Source organism: Lepeophtheirus salmonis, chromosome 6, assembly GCF_016086655.4.
Source record: "Lepeophtheirus salmonis chromosome 6, UVic_Lsal_1.4, whole genome shotgun sequence".
NCBI classification, from domain to species: domain Eukaryota; kingdom Metazoa; phylum Arthropoda; class Copepoda; order Siphonostomatoida; family Caligidae; genus Lepeophtheirus; species Lepeophtheirus salmonis.
This window is the reverse complement of record NC_052136.2, coordinates 9,712,847-9,735,385: the sequence shown is the minus strand read 5'-3', so window position 1 is coordinate 9,735,385 and position 22,539 is coordinate 9,712,847.

Here is a 22,539-nt window from a genome sequence, read left to right as displayed (position 1 = left end):
TATAGTATTTGAACCAAAAAAAAAAAAAGTTTTGAGCTATAAAAGTTATATTTATCTTTTTTGAGGTAAAAGCAATTAGGATCACAACATCTCAATCGAAAGGAATTTTTTTTTAAACTGGTTTATTATCATCCAATAAGTTAATCAAAAATTGCGTAATTGCGTTTATCGCGTAATGATTTAAAGAGAAATTTACACAGTATTACTCAAATCAAAAAATATTTAATTCATGAAACATGCTTTACTTTTTTTTTTTACTTAGAGGTTTTTTTAGATAAAAATTTATATAAAGAAAGAGGCAATTGAAATAATACAATTGCGCAATGAATGTCTCAAGGAATTAAAACCTTTTTGCGTAGATTTATTTATTTTATATAATTACAGAATTGTCTTAATATTATTTTATATTTCACAACATAACTATTCCCCCCCAATGAAGTATTTTTTTATTCTATAATTATTTTTCGGTTGGTATTACAAAATTTAATGAGAAAATATGGGTTAAAAAAAATCCACCAAATTATGCAACGGAGCAAAAATTTTGATTTGTGGAATTATTTCAATAAACTTCCAAAAACCAATAACACAATAGTGCTTAAATATGTTAAATTAGTTTTATTAACTATACGAGAACTTCTTATCAAGCCGCCAGTATTAATAATAGACTTTGTAATAGACTTTTAGTCCTTTTATTGGTTGGCCTCATTTTGACATCCAACAGTTGACTATTTCTCTTAATATTTATGGAAAAATGGGTTTCATTGTTATAATATTTGATTGTTTGTGAAATGGCTGACATCAACAATGATGACGTCACATGAAAACAATCTCTAAATCAATCCATATTATGTATTAAATAGTTCATTCCTTCCTAAATATGTATAATATATGTGCATTGTATATTATGAGTCTGTGATATGGCAAAAAAACAAAATAAAAACTTGGAAGTTTTGTTGTTGTATATACAAAATGTATTTATATATTATCCTACATTCATCAAAGCAAGGATTTTTGTTTAACTACATGCTATGATGTATCTATAAATATGTATATGAAACTAAAAATATCCCTGACTGCTGCTTCCATATTCATTATCAATTCAGTAAATCTTTATATAATAAATCAAGAATAACATATTATAAAATGCATGTACAATACGCAAGTATTCAATATGTAAATGATAAAACAAAAAGTTGCAAATACTTTTTGACTATTTTTTTAGATTTGTTTGACTCTTCCTATGAATGTAGGCCCTTAGATGAATATCTATGTGCTCGTTTTGACTGTATATAGCATATGTATGATGGTACTGATAAAGCTGCATGAACTTAAAAATAGCAACACAATTGCAAAGGGTGAAAAATTATCTTTGCATTTATAGAGACATATGAATACGAGGATGGTCTGAAACTTTTCAACCTAACAAAGATACAAGATATTTTTTCAGAATTTTTTATTTCATTTTCTCCTTGTAACACTTCTTCCAGCAATGCTCCCGTTTCTGCAACCCGTCCATATAGTACAATTTTTGTTTTTAGCTCAATCACTCCAAGTTGGATTGATCTAAACACGTCAAATCTTAACACAACAAGCCTTTATATGTCAGCTATTGTTTAAATCTATTTAAAAGTTACACTTTCAAACCAAATATTTAATGACAGTTCGATACTCGATTTTGCCCATTTCCACAAAAACATTCACATCAACTCTCTCAAATGACTGTTAAATAACAACTACAGGTCCAAAATGTCTGATACTTTAGTATTTAACCATCAATAGATGCAAGATAGATATGACAAGCATTTATTTACGAGTGCTGCCCTCGTCATGTTGAGTTCGGAAACTTTTCAGACCAAATTTGTGACTATTGACTATCTATTTCTGGTGATGTAATTAGGACAACTCTTGGTTATTGGTTAAAAAGTAAAAATTAGTGATTACTCGATATTTCTTAAGCAATATTTTACAAAATATAATGTCATATGTAAGTTTATAAATTATTAAGATATAGACGTAGCACATGTTAATAAATAATAATGTCATAATATTTTGTTATTCTTGGAATATTATATTTAATTAGGTAACTAAAACTACAAGAGTGTGTGCAGTGGTTATTTGTAAAAACCGATGAGGCGTTTCATATCACTGACTCCCAAAAGACATTGCAAGAAGTAAGGTTTGAATTTTGACTTCTCGAAAAAAAGACGAATTCAATACTGATGAAGCCAGAATTTGTGTTCATTGTTTTGATACTTAGTGTTTGATAATTTATTCAATTTAAAAACTTACTTATGACATTATATTCAGTAAAATATCGCTTAAGAAATATAGAGTAACCACTTCTATGATAACGATATAATTTATTTAAATATTTACTTTTTAAATTGATGTTGTATTAATAACCAAGACTCGTCCCAATGTCATCACCCTAAATAGAAAGAGATATATTTAATAAATCTGCTGTGTTTGACCAGACATTTTCTTTTTACCTAACCTTGTACCAGTAACATTGTCTGTCATGACGTTTCATTAAATCAACGAGAATCAGCTGAGACAAGGGATGAGGGGGAGTAGGAGATTTCGATCCTCAATTATACTCTGAGTCCAACAAGGATTTACATGTATAACTCCACAAGAAATCCTCAGTATTATTTTCCGTCTTTTATGAGCATGCTCAAATGTTCCATCAGGTCTAGTATTAATCAATGATATGGTTTTTGTTGTATGTCGAAGAAAAATAAGTTCACTCTTCAGGAATTTAATGATAGTGATAACCATTGGTTAAAATTATATTATCCGTCGATATGTTCAAAAAAGGAAACAAAAATAAGCGTGGTCGCCCTGATTAGTTGCAAGCGGATATGAGATGAAGGAAATGATCAAAAACCACAGCCCGTATCTAGCTATGATACAAGCAGACATTAATCTGATGTCGATCCTCAATTCTACTCCAAGTCCAACAAATATTTACACGGATAACTTAGCAACAACAGTGTTACTTTTTTTTTTTTATGGATATAACTTATATGCTTTCTCTTTCAGAATAATGACAATAACTTTGGAAAATAAAAATTAATATATTCAGGTAACAACTATTCCATCGTAGTAGTATTTTCATCTAACATGATAACAGCTTAGAAACAGAAAATACAATGTTTAAGTAAGCAATTAAACAAAAAAAAGGGGAACCTAAAAATGTTTACGATTAGCATCACTGCACATAGATATTTAATTGCATAGACTGCAATATCATTCGTGACTGTCCTTATGTCAAGCAATTATATGGACTAAAATGAAAAACATTAATAGGGCGTGTTGTAAATTCTAAGCGTAGCCGTTATGTAAAAAAAAAAAAAAAGGAACTGAAAATGAACATGATTATTCTCAACAATTTGAAAAATGTGTGGGGGGAAGAGCAGCTTACGTTTTATTAGATTAGCTACAAGAAACTATGAGACGAAAGAAATAAAAAGAAATTCTACTCCGTATTTTGCTAGTACATGGGTAGGAATTACTCCTGCAGTCGATCCTCGATTTGATCGACAACAAGTCTTACTCACACATTGTACTAAAATAAATTCATTTCGATATTGCTGTCGAAGTAAATTTTTAGGAACTGTTTTGTCAATGAAATCCTAACTATTCATTGGCGCAAAAGTAAATGAAAAATCAAATTTGAATTCCTTAACAAACAAAACCCATAGAATAAGTAATTTTTAACATAACCTTTCAAAAAAGAAACTATGAATCAATAATTGATCCTAATTATTTTTTTGTTTCATTAGTAGGATTTTTTTGCTCTGATATAGTCTCTCTTGTAGACAAATTTGAGCAGAAGTCTTGGTTACTTCGTTTGCTGCACGTTTACAACTTTGTGTGTGGCTTGGTACTTTGAGAAGTCAATGTGGTGAAGAGACAAAAAATTACATTGAATTGTTTGTATTTTTTATTTTTATTATTGTATGTTTTTTGTATTCTTCTATATTGGATTACAAACTTTTATGATTTTTGACTGATGTGATATATGTAAATAAAAACCAGTATGGCCTTACACTGATATCTATCTCCCAAATCACTTCCATCTCTTATGTCTCTTATTTTTGGTATCGACCAAAAGTGTATCTATTAGTTGCACTCTGAGCATGTTCTATTATCTTTACGGTCAAGCTCTAAGCAAGAAGATAAACAATTTGGGATATCAAAAACAAGAGACATATGAGATGGAAGTGATTTGCGATAATAAGTAAATGGTCATACTGTTCACCTAATTTCAATTGGGATGATACTTCAATTATCAATATCAAGGATTTAAAGAACGCAACTGAGCCTTGTATCACGGTAGTCATTTCTCAAAGTCAATTAATTAGTTTTATTGATAAAAAAATTTTAAAAAAATTAAATATTCATAATGAATGAAAAATATCAAATTTATAAAATATAAAAATAAAAACAAATCAACCTTAGAAATTAAGAAATAATAAATAATAGGTCGTATTTTTGATAGTTTAAGTGACATTATACCTAGTCCAAAATTATAAATTGGTAGAATAGGGTATATTATTTTACATAAATAAACCAAAAAAGTAAATTGTATAATAATATATTATCTACTTGGTGTCGAAAACAGAGATTTGAGTGGTAAAATTGAAGAAAAACATCTAATTGAATGAGCGTAATACGCAGTACCAGAAGAGAATATTTATTTATTGGCAGAATTCTTGGATCTAAAATTTTCATTCTTTGAGACAAGTTGGAGAAAAGTTGTTAAAATACTGATGAAAAACGCAAAAATTCATCTATAGTACTTCACTATATGAAATTCCTGTAACTGGATTCAAATCGATGATTTTAAAGAAACAACGTCAAAATTTCCTTTCTTTTGACATTTAATATCTAAATGAATCCATGAAGGACCATTATTGTGGACTTTTGATAGGTTTTTTCTTGTTTACAGGAATAAAATAAAACATATTCGGCAATACCAAATTCCCAACTTTGGTCATGACGGTACACCCTAATATATTTTTGCGGACTTTTTTTTCACAAAAATATATATTAAATATTAAACTTCATGAAAAAATAAAAAGTTAAAAGGGAGTGCAAAAATAATAATCATAAATAAACATTGTAGTTTAAAAGTATCTCCTTCAATTATAGGCCAACATTCCATTTTATTCCTTGAAAACATTAAACACCGAAAAACAATTTTCATAAAAAATATGTCAACATCAAGAGACCTAAAACAAACACGTAATGGTTATAATCACTTTCTAAAATAAATAAAAACATACATACAACTGAGTAACATATACAACGCCCCCACAACTAAAATACAAGATTTAAATAACGTTCATAGTAATGATAAAAAAAGAACCGAAAGACGTTTCTCATATCATTCTTTACTTTTCCGTTATTTATCTATTATGGTATTTAATTTATTATAATATGTATCCAACAGACCAAGAAGGAAAATATGGAACCAAATCTGAGGGGAAGTCCTAATGCAAGAAATTTCCAATAGGAGTTCACAAGGAAAAAGCGGGATACCATGCTGCAGATGCTATAATTATCTTCGTAATATCTCCAAATCGGAGTTCATCTTCAGAAGTAAGTCGACCTGTCATAAGTGCTTTAGAACTTATAATGCACAATTTACAACACGGATTCCATGCCTGGAATTCCTTTTATGGCGTATGGACCCTTAAAAAGAGTATAAAACAATGTGGGTCTCCCTGGTTATCAAATTAGGTACAAAATCCAAGAAAATCATTACCATGGCTTGTCAAGTTTACCTTATATTAAAATTGATCTTATATTTTAAAGGTTCATCTTGCTAACCTTATAACATCGGGTTTCAACTTATCGTAACGTGCTGTATAACTCTAATATATTTATTCAAATAAATTAGTCACTCACAAATTAGGGTTTTTTTGATCAAGTAAAGCATTAACCAAACAGGGCAACAACAAGTTCTTAAATTATTACAACTACAAAATAACCAGTCAGATTACAAAGCTAATTAAAAGCCTTGACATTGAAAATCAACTAATAAATATTTAGTTTTGATTTTTTTAAATATTGTATCCTTAGGAAATATGAATTTCTTGGCAGACGAAACAAACCAATTATGAAAAAACGAAAAATATGATTTTATGGATACGAGTACATGTTATAAATGTTTTTTCTTTCTGCTTTTCTCTTTATTGGTCTAGTGGAAGTTAGATAAGTAAGAAATATATAAATAAACATTTTAGTTAATAATTAAATCCCTAAACTAAAACGACATGATTAGTATAAACATGGTGAACAGATTATGTACATTATAACATGGTTTTTTCTCTAAAAACACTTATAAAATATGTCCATAGGTACAAACATATAAATAATGTTAAAATTAACATTAAAATATTGATAATATAAAAAAAAAATAAACAAGAGCTATAGTTTCAATGGTATAAAAAAAAACTATTGAACTTTTGAGTCGCAGAACTTTTTAAACTGTCTATGGCTACGTATTAGGCAACGCAGAAACTTCCTATTGATATTCTAACTTAAAGGGTAATAGCAAATAAGATCCCCTGCATATTTCAAAGATATACCATCCAGATCAGGGATTTTGATGGTGAATGCTGAACGCAGCGGTCCAAATAAAAATATCTCTCAGTTCTTCCATTTTGACTGGTTCACCTTCAGATAACATCCCAGTCATTCTACTTTTACAGCTCGAAAAAGAAAACTCCAAGGCACGTGTCTTTGTTGGAGCTTTGGCGACGTTTGATGTCACACCGTATAATAGAAGAGGAGTTACGAACTTATCCTGTAGTCAAGATATGTTGAGGGAAATAAATTCCTTTATTTTGCAAGGAGCAGGAAAGTCAGCAAAAGCATGGATTGCTGTATTAAATAATTTCCCAAAACCTATGCATTATTTTTAAATTAAAGATCACAAAATATTTTGACATCAGCCCAAGTCTAGTATTTAGCCAATTTTGTCAAATTATGGCATTAGTAATCGATAACTGTTGAAAATTATGCCATTAGTATTCGATAACTGTTGAAAATTATTCACAGCTTTACAACACAACTATTATTATTCTGATCAAGTTATAAATACTATAAAATTATATACAACACAAATTCAAACCTTGCAACAGAAATTATTTGAATCAATTTTAATAAATTACTTAAAGTTACAAATTCTAACAGACCCTGTAGTGTACATATGTAATCCTTTGTTTTGAAAAACAAAATCATACTTTCTTTTCATTTAATAGAAACCTTTTAAAAAGTACTTGACTCATTTTGTGTATACCTATTTGACAACCAATTCAAGAAAAAATAACATTTTTATTTCGTAAGTCATAAATTTAGCTCCAATGGTCTACCAAATAAAACATTTTTCGTTAATGAAACTTTTCTAAGAAGTTTTTGTATTAAAAAATGAAAATAAGGACATCTATGGAAGATTTAGAGCCACATAATACCAAGATATTATTTAGTAATCAGAGTTATTCCTTCACAAATGTGTCTGAAAATAATTGTGTTACAATTCCAATGTTTGGAGATTGATGGTATGATTTCAAGACGTAAATACAGCATTGTATTTGTTAGGATCTAAATCAGGATAGCAAGAAAGTTCACCTCAATACTTTCATCACTCACCTTGAGGAAAACTAAAAAATTAAAAATGATTTTTAAACAAAAATTAAAATCACGAAATTATATTGATTGATAATTCCTTACCTAAACAGATATAATTCATTATAATTTTGAACAATTGCTACTCAAAGACGAACTTAACTATTGCAAGGAACTATACAAAACCAATAGTGCGAAGCTTAATCAATCCCAATCGGAACTTTTGATTTTTTTATAAATATTAAAACTTTTTTATAAAATAAAATACAGGAAACTTTTTTAGATGAGAAAATTAATGATATTTATAGAATACCGTTTTTTTTTAGAAATAAAGGTTTTACTTTAATTTTAGAATAATATTTTTAGTAAAATCTAAGTTTTCTTATGGAATTTTTAAATAAAATAAATTTTCATCATTTTTCATTTCATTATTTCAGACATTCATACATATTTTTGTTTTTTATATTAACTTTTTATGTCAAGAAATATTCTCATTTTAATCTAATGAGCTTTTTTGGAATAGCAATTTTCTAATTTATTTTTCCAATCAAGTGTGGGGCCTATTGAAATCATATGGCTCACTTTGACTGCAATGGTTGCAGTAGCCTAAAGCTATCCCTGTTGCCACTGAATATTATCAAGCATTCAATTTCAATTTAATTCTTTTCAACTATTTTTCTAATCCAGCAACGGATATATGGAGTGAAAGGGGAATGTATTCGTATTTTATTTATTTAAAAAAAAAACAATAAATTAACTATTACTAAAAATTTAGATCTAGTTAAAACTTGTTTTAAACTTAATAGTCGCTATTTTTTAGTAGAACTTCATTTACTACGTATAGATTTCTACAACAAACTGCATTTAAAATTCAGAGGTCACTACTCCTCTAAGATAACCAAATGACTGTTGTATATGTGTTTATGTATGATATAACTAAATATGCTGTAACCATATAAGAAAAATATTGAATTGATCAAGCCCATTTGGTTTTAGTCGAGGGTTTACTGTCACAAAATTATTTGTTTGGATATAGTTACAACCAGATTGACGCTTAACAATATGGTTGAGGTTTTTTCTCAGATTCCTTACACAAAATCATAAGGATGAAAGTATGAGATGTGCCAAAGATTGATCATTGACCCCCATCTTTTTGCAGAATTCTTATAGTTATCGGAATTTAAAAAATCTTTATGTATAAAAAATGAAAATGTCTTAACTTTGGGGGCAAAAAAAAAATTCAATTTATCCTTTTTTAAAAAAAAAAAAAGTTATTCGCTCAAATTTAGACTCTCCTTAAAATTCGTACCTTTAAAAGTTCCTTGTTTCCTCCAAGAAAAAAAATTGAACAATTACTTCCTGTCAAAATTGTGAAAAAGATCTTATCAAAGAATATGAATGAAATGCAGATACAATTTTAAGACTAATATTTGTAACTTCCTTTTGTGTTGACGGGTCAGGTATGTAATACACATTCAGAGATATTGAACTAAAGCAATGAATTTGAAGGAAAAACTTGCTAGTTCTACTATTCTTCCTAAGTCAAAAGTAAATTTATTCTTCCTGGCCTTGAAAGAATTAAAAACAAATAAATTAAGTTGTTTATGTTGAAGAAGTTTTTAGTTTTAAAGCGAACACCTTGGATTTTCTTCCAAAAATATTTATTTACTTTTTGAATAAATATTTGTCAAAGGTTCAAAGGCAAGTTAAAAAGAAGGTCTTATTATTGAGATAAAATAGTAAAAGAATAGAACCTAATGAGGTTTCAAATAAAATAAAATAATTCAAAAGGATTTGACAATTATTATTTTTTATTTACTTAGCTTATAGATTTGGATTTGCATAATATTTTAATTATATTTATTCTCTTCAGAAATTAATTAGTGAATTGAACAATGGGACTTGAGAAGATTGGATATTTCAAGGGCTGGAGAAACAGGAGGTTGCAGGAGGCTATAGACCCTACACTGTTTGAGGATTTACATTAATAAAAAATGTTATTTTTTACATCTGCAATAAAGTTGAACGGAGATTATGGTTTTGCTCCTGTTTGTTTGTTAGTGACTAGGATTACAGGAAAAAATACAGATCAATTTCGATCAAACATGATACGAAGATCAGATATGTTAGCAGTAAAATGCCATTAAATTTTGAGAGTTCCAGATCAAAGGTCAAGGTAACACAAAGCGTAAAAATGTATAATCAACCATAACTTTGGAAGAGATTGAAATATATAACTCAATTTTATTTTAGGAGGAGATTTTGTACAAGTCCATTCTAGTTTCATTAATACCCTCTTACCATATCTATAAGTTATGTACAAATTTTATTACAGTGACTATATGTTTCATTCAATGTGTCCTCTTTTACAGGCAATATCATCCTCGACACGCTGGTGAAAATATTGGCAGCTCTTGACGATGAAGGTTGTGCCCTTGGAGTGCCACACTAAGATAATGGCAGCTTTGAGCTAATCCAAATTTGGACTAGAGGTATGGAATATATTATTCTCTAAAGCTCCCCAAACTGTAGTACAGGGGTTTGTATCAGGGCTGGACGATATCCCACAAGTGTTGCCTTTTGTTGATACTTCTCCAACATTTTTACAATTAAAGACATGGGATAAATACAAAACTTGTTTATTTTTGTTGCAGCTTTCGTTTAGTTGTTAAATAAAACCTTGTAATTAATAATAAGAAAGATGAAATTGTAATTAAATGCTACCGCAAGTTTTGGGGCCACTCTGTAAATAACGGCAGTTCATATTTTTATAACCTTATTTTTTTGTTTGGGTTAAGAAGTAGGAAAGAAAAAAATTATAGTAAGTTGAAAGGAGATAAAAATTAAGGATGGAATTTCGTTTTAAGATTCCAAAGACTTTTAAGAACATAAAAAACTACATTCCCCATATTTTTTTGCTTGTTTTTTTCACTAATAGGAAAATAGACACATTCTTTTTTCTACTTTTGTCTTTTATTAGTGTTCTGAACATTGATTGATTTAGCTCCAATTATTTATCATTGATAACTGTGGTTCCTGGACTTTATGGAGACAGTTTTGTATGTATATTTTAACTAGTTCAAAGTGATCGTCATATTAGCTTGCTAGATGAATTTATGTAACATGTTTGCCCTCAGACTATATGAAGGGAGATTTTGGTCATTTGGAGGGATCTCTCCTCCGGAGCAATCGGATATATAGATCTGCATCCATCCATAGTTACTGTTCCTATGGATATCTATTCACGCGTTTTCTGATACTCTATTCAAGAGATCTCGACTCTTAAGAGTCGAGATCCCTTGAACAAGTGCTTCACTCGGACGGTGAATCTTGTATCCTTTAATGGAAGGATCGTTGATTGCGCAAGTACCTCTTCATTTCAAGGTCTGTGATAGTGACTTCGGTTCTTGTTGATCATTTTCCTATACATAAATTCCTCCAGATCCTCTACGGAATCATTGTTTACTTTTTTATTACTACAGAGTCTATTTTGTCATTGGAAAACAAGTGCAAGATAATTCTAGACACGTAAAGATAATGTGATTCTCTTTTCTCTATATTTTGGTCTGCAATGCATCTACTATTCTGATGTTATATATAAATAATTATTTAGAACGGGAGAGTTCCACAATAAGAAATAGTTCCCGAATGAATTACTCAGTGAGGAACAAAGAGTTTCATTTATCATTCCCAGCTCCTTCGTTGAAACTTTTGAATCCTGTTTCTTCCAAAGTTAACTTTTTTTTTTCGTCTCTTATTCTGAGAAAAATATTTCATTGTTAAGAATCCTTCAGTTTCCTTGATGTATATAATGAAGAAATCCCTTGGAAAAAAGTAAAAGTAATTCTAAGACTTCTACTTTTTTCCAAGGGATTTCTTCATTATATTTTTATCAGAATAAAAGACAAAAAAAAGTTGCAATTTTGACACTTAGTTCGTCATAATCATCTTCAAAAAAAATTAAATTGCTGATAACCATATTGGAAAATTACCCCCATCAAGATTTAGGATCTCCACACTAATATAAAAATTATTAATCAATGTTTCGCATAACAGTTCTTATATTTAATAATTATTTTTTGTTTAATACTCATTGATGACATTAATACAGATACTATAGTAATCATTAATACAGACGTACAAAATTAAAAGCTAACTATTTATATTTCATCCTGTTTTTCTTTGATTTATACCTATATTATTATGAAAATGTATTATTATTTTAAGATCTGAATGAAACAATTTTCTTAGACTAAATCCTTTATTTAACAAAGCAAAATGAAAGCTCACAATTTAGAAGATAATTTTTATGGAACTTGCACTATGAGAATTTCACCTTTTTTTACCAGAGTGTACGCCACGCCACTATTAGCCTCATTTATGAAATTTTTGCTAGATATATTAAAATATTTAAATCCAACATGAACAATATAATTAGCAAAATGATGTTGTTTTTTTACACTTCAACCCCATAGGATGATAGGAATCTCCCGTTTCTAATAAATTGACAAATAGCTTTGGTAAGCAACGTCTTGGATTTGTCGACGTCAATAAAATTTGTCGAGTTTGTACGCTGTGAATATCATTGTAAAGCTGACTAACAAGTAATGTATTTAAATATAATAATAAATCTGAAGCCCTATCCTAATAAGTTTCCATGAAATCTCGATCCTCGCCAGAAAATTCACACACCATGAGTTATTGATTTCTCAGAAATCAAAAAGGTTCGCGATCTTTAATTTTGAAAAACTTCATCATGAAAGAGACTATGTATCCGGATATATAAAAAAATAGATTAGCTTGAGATTATATTCTTCCATAGTAAAATTAGAATTAGAAGAGCTGAAAATAAATATATGAATTTGAAACAATTGTATTAGTCCTTTTTAGTTTTTATTTTCACATTCATGCTTATTTTTTGATATTCATTTAATATTCTTAAGTTTCTAATTTTTTATCTTAACGTATGTAGAAATTATATATTTGTAAAGGGATTGAGAAGTTTCCCTAGTACATATGTTAAGATAAAAAATTAGAATTGTAATGAAAATTTTGAAATTCAGCACCATAACTTTAAAACTGAAGCTTCTTAATCCCTTTACAAATAGTGATAATTTATATTAAAATATCTTATTTTCAACTAACTAGAGGTTACAAAAATGGCATTGGAAGGTGAAACCCTTTCAAATATATATTTTTCATAAATACATAATAGAAAATCAGATTACCAAAAAAATGCTTTCACTTTTAAAGTTATGGTGCTGAATTTCAAAAGTTTCATTAAGATTCCTTTGTACAATATAATAAATTATGGCATATTTAAAATTAACGTATCTTTTAAGAGAAGTTGTATTTATCATTAAAAGTAAATCGCTCAATATTAACAAAAATGTTCATGGCAAATTCTCCAATACGGAATAATTTTATCGATATAATAACAACAACTAGTTTAGCTGTAGAAATATTTGCTTAGTTATAAGTACGAAAAACCCTCGTATATAATATATAAAACTCATAATGTCCTTCCACAAAGATTCCCTCAATATAATTGATTTAGTAACTCATCTGTTAGCAATGCATGCTACTTGCATAGGTAGGCAGTAAACATAATCATTCATCTGTCCATCCAGGGAACTCATGACGAGTTGATCTCGGTCTAGGGATTAATGAAGTGACTGAGCGAATTAAGCGGACTTCTCGTCTATCTGTAATCCACCTACCAAATGACGACTGCTTCGATTTACAAAAACAAATCAGTCAGAATCTTTGATTTAAATTGAACAATTACAATACGATTTCAAATTATTGTTTTGCTTCTTTTCTCTTTCTTTCTTTCTGCAGGTAGATTAGCCTAATTCTTCTTCTTTTTGTTTAAAAAGTTTTTTGATCGAACTACCGATTTTATCAATATTTTCAGGATCAGTATAAAATGATTTGACTGGTTGTCTCCATATAGTCCCTGAGCAGACTTTATGGAGAAAGTGGTTTGATTGGTAGAAAATATACATACAAAACTGTCTTTATACAGTCCACTGTCTCCATAAAGTCCGGCTACCATAACCGTGAACAGTTATCAAGTACTATTAAAGAATACCCCTAGCTAGAGTTGTAAATAATTTTCTACTTGAACTTGGAACTCGACTTTGACTTGAGTCCACATTTTGAAGGCTTGCGATTCAATTTAATCTTACGATCAAAGACTTGCAAATGGTCCGTTACTATTAACTTTATTAGGAGGAGGGAGTCTTTTTGACAAATCTTTGAAAATTTTGACATAACTTTTTTATAAATGCCAAATTTGACACATAACTTTTTTGAAAAATTATATAGTTAAAAAAAATATTGACAAAAAACGTTTTCTATTAGACAAATTTAGCAACAAGCTTTTAATAAAACTGTAGCACCAGAACCGCTCCTCCCATACCCCATAGTCACAACCTAACTCGTGACTTGACTTGAACTACTTAAAAATATTCAAGGACTCAAACTGTACTTAATGAGAATATTCAAGGAGTTGGAATAGGCTTGGACTTTGTAAGCAAAAACTTAAGACTCAACTTCTTACAATTAGTGAAATAATTGGCTTCATTATCTTTATTTTTAAAACATTTTCACACAACCTTAAATTGAATATTGATGACATATTCTAAAAGAAAATTAACAGTTAATCTGAAAAATCAATCAAAATTAAACATTCTTCTGACAGAAATTTTTTTAAGTTGTAATATAGGGTTTATTCTTTATTTTTAGGTATACCTAATAGAATGCAATTAAAAAAACCAAATAAAACCCTCCATTTTATTTGATTATTGTATGATTAGACCTAATTTGTGGGAACTATATTCAAGATAAGTTAATACATATTTTATCTTTTCAATGCTAAAACTTTTCTTATGCATTGTTATTTTATCTTTATAGTTATTTCACGTCGAAATATGACTCTATATCGAACTTATACTCTTAAACAGGATTTTTTTTTAAACGGTTTTAAAGGCAAAAGCTATTGTAGTTTAAGGTGATAATAGTCATTTTCGTGTTCTATGTCTTAAATGACAATAATAAATGTGGGCTTTAGCCAACAGGCGTTCCAAGACTTGAACTATGTTGTAGTTTACTATAAGTTAGGATTTGGGACCAGCATTTTCTTTTTGCAGGAGATGTTGAGAGATATGTACAAGTTTACGACCTCTGTAGTTATGTATGAAATAGATTAAAGTTTTTTCTCATAACTCCTATCTTAGTTGTTATATGGTCCTCTACTCCATATAGGTAAGAATATTTTATTATTAATCACTATAGAATAAATTTATGTACTATTAACATTCTGAATGAGGGTAGACAGCAGACCCATTTATAAAGAATAATAAATCAGAACCACCATACTATACTACGCCATGTACATAAATGTGGTTAATTTCTTTTGAAGAGAGCGCTTGAGATGAGGGAAGAATAAAACTTTTTTTTATTCTTCTATAATTACTTTCAATGATGGGAAAGAGGGGATAGGGGACTGAGTTGAGCTAAAGCTTTTAAAAAGAGTAGTGAAACGCGCCTGTTACCATGCTTGTTCGGAGGAATGATTGTGAGATACATTAAAAGTAATCCACGTCGTTACTTTTTTTATTGTATCACGAAACCTTTTCTCCGAAAAGGAGAAAAAAATCCCTAAAATCAGTTGGTAGTTAGCTAATTCTTTCCGACTACGGAATTATAATTAAATCCTTGTTCACATATTAACAAGAACTCATTGGAATTCAACTTATCAACGTTAAGAGCATTGATTAGAAGAAAAGAAGCAGAAACATGGACAATTGACAAAAACATACGGAGTAAATTTTTGTATGAGCGAAGTAACACTGTGAATGAAGTAATAAACCATATTTGTACATTTCTTTAAATATGGTAGCGCTGTCTATTCATTAGTGACGTCAAATATAAAAACTATATGTAATTGGTAGCTTTTTTTAATATTGCTATGCACTTTTAGGGTTCAACTCAAATCCGCTATTATTAAGCAGTGAACAGTCTACTATACCAACAGTTGGGAAGGAGAATTACCTAAATACCAATTGATTTGAGGCCTCCCCCCTCTCTTCTAATAACTTAAAATTAATTCTCATAATATATGTATATTGTACCCAAGATTGATTTTATTGTGAGAAGGAACTTACTCAAATATAAATGTACAGCGCCTTTCTTTTTTCGAATAATCTTCTTAAAACAAAAATAAAGAGCACTTTTAATTTTGTTAAATGACCTTTTTTATATAACTTTTATAAGAAATCATTCCTCATGTATATGTTTACAAATGATTGCAGGACCCCACCTCTAAAATTGACGTTGATTATACTTACATGAGTATTAAGTTTGAATACAATTTGTCGGCTTTACATAATTTTTTCTTAACCTGTCGTGTAGCAAAGGCTATGATTTTGTTTGTTTGTCCTACAGTTTGAAAATGTATGCTGTAGATAGAGCTTCAAAGGGAGTTAAAATCCTTAAAATGTGAAATGACTGATTTTATTATTTATTGAATTATAACAATTATAAAGTAGAGTTATAAGCAGAAAATAATGGCTATAAGAAATACCTATCTACTGGTTGAGTTTTAATAATACTCTAGAAAAAAAAGATAACCATTAATTTAAAGTGCATTTCGGAGATTAATTGAACTTTTATGGAGTTAATTATAAAAATGTGTAATCCTGATGAGTTTCAAATCTCAAATTATTTCCTATTCAAGGTACAACTAAATGGAAATTTTAAAAAAAAATTCAAGTTAATATAATAAGTAAATACGTTATAATAAAGTTGTTTGAGATGGTTGACATTTTGAAGATATCAGAAGGTAGTACTTTTATTATCTGAAAATTGTGGCATGCGCTAATTGACTTCAAAGTGGGCGCTGTGTTGGCTCACACAAGAAATACTCAGTGATGACTAGAGTTGATATCTTTGTAAGGAAAAAAAAGCGTAGTGAGAAGGCGGGAGCCACGCATTTAATACTTCTTAATCAAGCATCTTCTTAGTATCGCCTGCCTGTTATAGGATTTGGTGGGAGAAAATATATTACTCCTATAAAGAGGAGAACCTTCTACAATTAAAATAGCATTAATGCAGGGGAAATATTGTAATTCTAAATAAATTCAGATATATTTATTTTATTATCCATTTTTAAAACAATTTAAACCAAAGATAGGAGAGAATTCTTCCTTCAGAGCGAAATGCAACACCACGACGACCTATTAAATAATGGAAAAAAAAAGAGCACACGCAGCAACAATTTTGCATTTTCCTTTTTAAATGTAGCTTCTTTTTTCAAAATTACTTAACTTTAGTGATGACAAAATGAAGTCATCACTGTTTATAAAAACCCAAGAAACCGAAAATGATGGTGGTAATCCAATCCATTTGAAGAATGTTTGTTAAAAAGAGCAGCTTAGATATCATGACATTTAATTACATGAGCTGCAAGCTGCTGTAAGAGGAAAAGTAATAAACACAAATCCTACTCCGTATATTTGTAGAAAGACATATAGGCATAGGCTCGAATTAGTCATATGTCAATCCTCAATTATTACTCCGAGTCCAACAAGGACTTACACACATAACACCCAAACCCTCACTATTACTCTCTGTCTTTCAGGAACTTACGCACTTGTTATTACTTTTTACTTAGATGTTCTCTCTTCAAGAATTATATAATTTAAAAAAATATAGAAGCTTGTTCAGATTATCAACAAGAAAAAGTCCTCTGGGAATACTAAGTCTAGTGTAAAGGGAAGAAAAATATTGCAATCACACACAAAGGTCAGCCCTCTCTTTGTCTATAAGTAGTGATGCATATTATATGTCCTAAAATGCAGAAGTAGCTTTTTTGTAATTGACAAGCCATATAATACAAGAAACAAGTAATAGAAGCTGTCATCCTTGAGAATAAAATATATCAAAGTTAACGATAGGAGCTTTTTGTATTTTTTAAAATCTTCATGGTGATTGATGGTTTAGGTGTCATTTCTCTCAATTTGATGTATCCCTTGCTTTTCTCTATCCCCCCCCCCTACATTTTGTTCTGGAAAGTTAAAGTATAATTTTTTGGCATAGATTTTACAATTGGGAGTAGCGGCAATCTCTCTTTCAATGTTTATTGATTACTTGGATTGGATTCAAATTTTGTTAAATAAACATTATTACTGACAATAATGGAGCATTCTTCAAAATATATTTTCTTTTTAGATTGTATCATTGCTATCATCAATATAATCTTTGACCGGAATTCTAATGAAAATTATTCAGTTCAAAGATGATAGTGTTTATGCTTTAGAAGTCATCAGGAAAGAGCGTTGCTATCATGGTCGGACTATGAGTGAGACAAGTGATCTGCAACATAATTTAAAAAATGTTGTTTGAAGTTTTGAGCTGCCCAAAAAATTACCATCTAAACGACCAACCATAGTAAAATTATTTCTAAATATACACCACTGATAGGCATGGAGTCGGATTCAATATTTATGTGAGCTTATGAAAGAAGCAGAGTAAAACTGAGGATTTGCTGTGGAGTTATAGTTGTATGTGTAATTCCTCGTTGGCCTGGAACTTGAATTAAGGATATCGTTCAGAGTCATTCTTGCCTATTTTTTTACTATACACGAGAAGGATTTGTGTTTACCACCTTTCCAAATCTCTTGAAGCTGCTCACAGCTATTCTAATAAGACATCATGACAGCTAAGCTGCTCTCTTCCCAAACATTCTTCAAATTGTCAGGGTTGCCACGTTCATTTTAGGTTTCTTTTTTTAAACATGCCAGTAAGTGAAATATAATATTCATCACTGCCTATATGCAGAACATTAGTTTGGTAAAGAAATCCAAAGCGCACTCTCGTTCCCGCTCAGTTACTAATTTTGTGAGCGCACTCCCGCTCTTGTTCGTTTTTTAAAGTAATGAGCGCGCTCCCACGATACGATTTTTGACAACCATACATTACTTATAATACCTTAAAATAATCCAAATCGTTAGTTTAATTAAAATAGGTATGTCAGGAAATTTAGAATTGTCTTTTGGTGTACCTTTGTGACAAAAGGTTTTGACACCACTGTCTTATTTAGCGATTTTTAGCTCTTCTAAAATGTTAAGGACACTCCCTCTTGTTCTTTAAAATAATGAGTGCACTCCTGCCGTTCTTGATCAAGAATTTTGAACGCCACTCAATTGAGCGCCTCTCACTAATGACTTGCCTAAATAAAACTACAAATATGAGAAATGACTAAATTATGAACATTGTTTGATAAATTTATACGACTCGTAATAGTATCTCACGATCTTAAATTAATCGATATATTTATCCCTTAAATTAATAATTTCATTTTATACCCAGATAAATAAAACTATTATTTTTAGTACTTCCAATCTTCATTTAGCATATTATTTACTTTTTTATATTAGTTTAAATAATAGTTTTTATTTCGTATGTCATCATAAAAAAATAGCATTTGAAGTACAATCAAAATAATAAACATCCTTGGAATATGTCGAGTTGAATGAAGTTTAGCAATTTTTATGTTGTTGCATTGAGGAGGGTAAATATTTTATTATTTGTAAGCAACGCAAAAAATTTCACCACAACGTTGAAAATTTTTATGACAAGTTTAGCAATGAAAGTAAGGAACAGTGACCAGATTTGCAAGTTATTTTGAATATTTTACGGGATATTGGACAACATATAGGGGAAATACTCAATTACTATAGCTATCAAAAAGTATCATAATACCATCAACTAAAAATAAAGTGACTCTAGAATATTCGATCATTTAGACTAAACAGATATGTCGTCATAATAAGTATACCTTATCATTGCTAAAGACTTGATCGTATCTCACTTCCACATGAGCTTTTTTTATCTATGAACATTAGGTATTAAATTTTTAGTAGACTGTATTATGATAGCTTTTGATAACTTAAGGTAGTGGAGTATTTATCTTAACTGCTTTTTTTTTTTTAGAAAAAAAATAAACTTGTCAAAGTATGAAACAAAAAACAGTTCATTTTTTGTACAGAAAATTTGATTTTAAGCTTTAACTAAATATGCATACAAGATGAATTAAATCTGGGGAATAACTCAGGCCTCCTCTACTGACAAAATAAATAAAAATAGAATTATCAATATATTTTTACTTAGAGGGACTCAGTTACTGGATTTAAGATCATATAACCCAAGATATACATCAATTAGAGAGATGTCCAGACATGGCAAGTTTTTTTTGGATATTGATTGTGATATATATCAACTACTATGGGGAAGATTTCCCCATAATTGTATCAATTTACATATCACATTGATTTACTTTCAGGGATACGATTTTAGACATAATCCGTTTTTCGGCTTTGTATCATAGATGGATTTGAAGAAGTAAATTGTGTCAAATAAGGAAAAGATTTATGTGAAAGTAGTAACTTATGGATATTTGTCAATCGCAAAGTTTTTCACTACAGTACAACTGAATTCCTTGGTTTAGTATGTGCATCACAGATTGATAACCCGATCAAGAAGTCACTTTTAGTTGTTGTTTTTGTTTTTTATACTACCTAGAATTACTCAACTAGTTATTATAGAAGCAGGTATCTTCAATTAATATATGGCTCTTGAAAACTATTCCTGGGCAAGCGCATGTAATTCATGTTATTTTAAATCATAGAACCGTTTTAGATGTTTGATTTTTCTTTCCGAAAAATTTCTCGTTGGATTATTAGCAATTATTGTGATATATAACTGTCAATATGAAATTAGTTGAGAGATTTTTCATAATGGTCTTAAATAACCTGCAATTTTGATATCATAATATATCTACTTTCAAGGATAAGTTGATTTTTTTTTTATTATTATTCAAATTATGTTAATATTTATTAGAATGAGGTCTAATGAGTGTATTTTTGCCTTTTGAGGTTTGTCACAAGAAATTGGATGGACTTATTAAATATTTTATTTTTGTTGCTAGCATTACATGTCTTAGCTATCAATTTTATCTGCGTAGTATTTTTTTTTTTTTTTGTATGGAAAATCATCTTGAAAATTTCAATTAATTTAAAAGAGTCCAAAAAAATATACATTTGGAGAAAAAAAAACTAAAGTTTTTCTTCATCTAAAGATTCATATCCACATTTTAATACTAAAGTTAATTATGTTTAAGCTGACCCTTTTGTGAAAAAATCATTTTTTTTTTTCAAAATGGAGTTATTGTCAACTTTATAATAAGAAGATTTTCCCGTTTTTTTATTGGTATTTAAGAAAAGTTTTATTTTACGTTTATAATTATCAATGTTTTATATAAACTTAATCCTTGATTAATAAGATAAATTTAAATAGCAATGGGTACGTGTTAGCCCTTCATGGAACATATAGAATCCGGCTAGGGTTTATGATATTTTACTCTAGAATCCAATAATCTTTACTATTCACAAATGACTGGACAATGGAATGATTGCGATTGAAATAGGATTTTTAGGTTAGTTAACAGCACAATTTTCTACATACCTATTCATTTCTTATTTTTATTACTGAATATTTCAGTTAAATCAAGACAAATGTGAATGTAGTGTAAAATCAAGCCCAATTTAAGAGGATGCTTGAAAGTATGTAAGTTAGAACTCTGAGGATTTGTTGCTGGGTTATAAGTCTAAGTACTTGTTGGACTCGGAGTAGAATTGAAGATCGACATCAGAGTAATACCTAATTTATATCCTTGTAGATACAGAGTGGAGTTTGTGTTTGTTTCCAACATCCTATAGTTACTCGTTGCTAATTTAATTATCGTTACGATAGCTAAGATGCTTTACTCCAAAACATTCTTCAAAGATGTTAATACTCCGATTCTTTTTTTTTAAATACCGGCGTTTCATATTATTTGCATCCCTGGGTACAAGTCAAGGGTAATAGAAATACAAGGTTGGACTAAAGTATTAAACCAAGTAGCTTTCATCGAGCACCGTTAGCCTGAGAAAATAGCATGGTAATTATTTTTCATAATAGTTTCACAAGATGTCGCTTTTCTATGACGTCACTCATTTATTATAGTCTTAAATATTCTATATTTATATATTATTATAAAGTAAATTTGAAAAAAAATACTCCCATTTTCAGCCAGATCGGTCTATTTCTTTCTGTTTGGTATTCGTTTGAATCGTGGAATCGGCCAGAAAGATTGTGGCAACTGTCTTTTGGATTTGCAAGGAATGATCCTCATCGACTATCTGAAAAAGTTTAAAACTATTGTAGGTGCATATTATTCATCGTTATTGGACCGTTTGAAAACTGAGCAGCAAGAAAAAAGTTCACGATTGGCCCACAAAAAAAAAAAAAAATCCATCAGGACATATGGCCTCTCCAAAAATTTTGAAACCACTTATGAACAGTTCTAATCTAAGGTACATAGTCTACATAATGTTTATCAAGATTCTTTTTAGTCTCCTGAAGCGTTTTGCCTTTCAGAAAGTTATGTTTAATTAACAGACGAATTTATTTTTCGTCCATTTTTTTGAAAATCACTCAACTTGCTGGATTCAAACGAATGCCAAACAGGAAGAAATAGACCGATCTGGTTGAAAGTTGGTGTGTGTTCTTCCAAGACATGCTACTAACTAAAAATATCCTCGATACACGCCAATAGTTCCATCTCTCGGCATTTGCACGGACTTTTCAAACGACCCTAATAAAATATATATTCATGTTAATGTGATTAATACAATATTTACAGTTTTAAACACGTACAGTTTCATTTACATCATTCGAAATCCTTATTTTATTTATAAATACGAATACGTCATGCATATGCGGTCACTTTAACAAAAACAATCTACAATCATTTTTCACAAAATTTAGTATGAATTGCATTTGAACTCTTTGTCA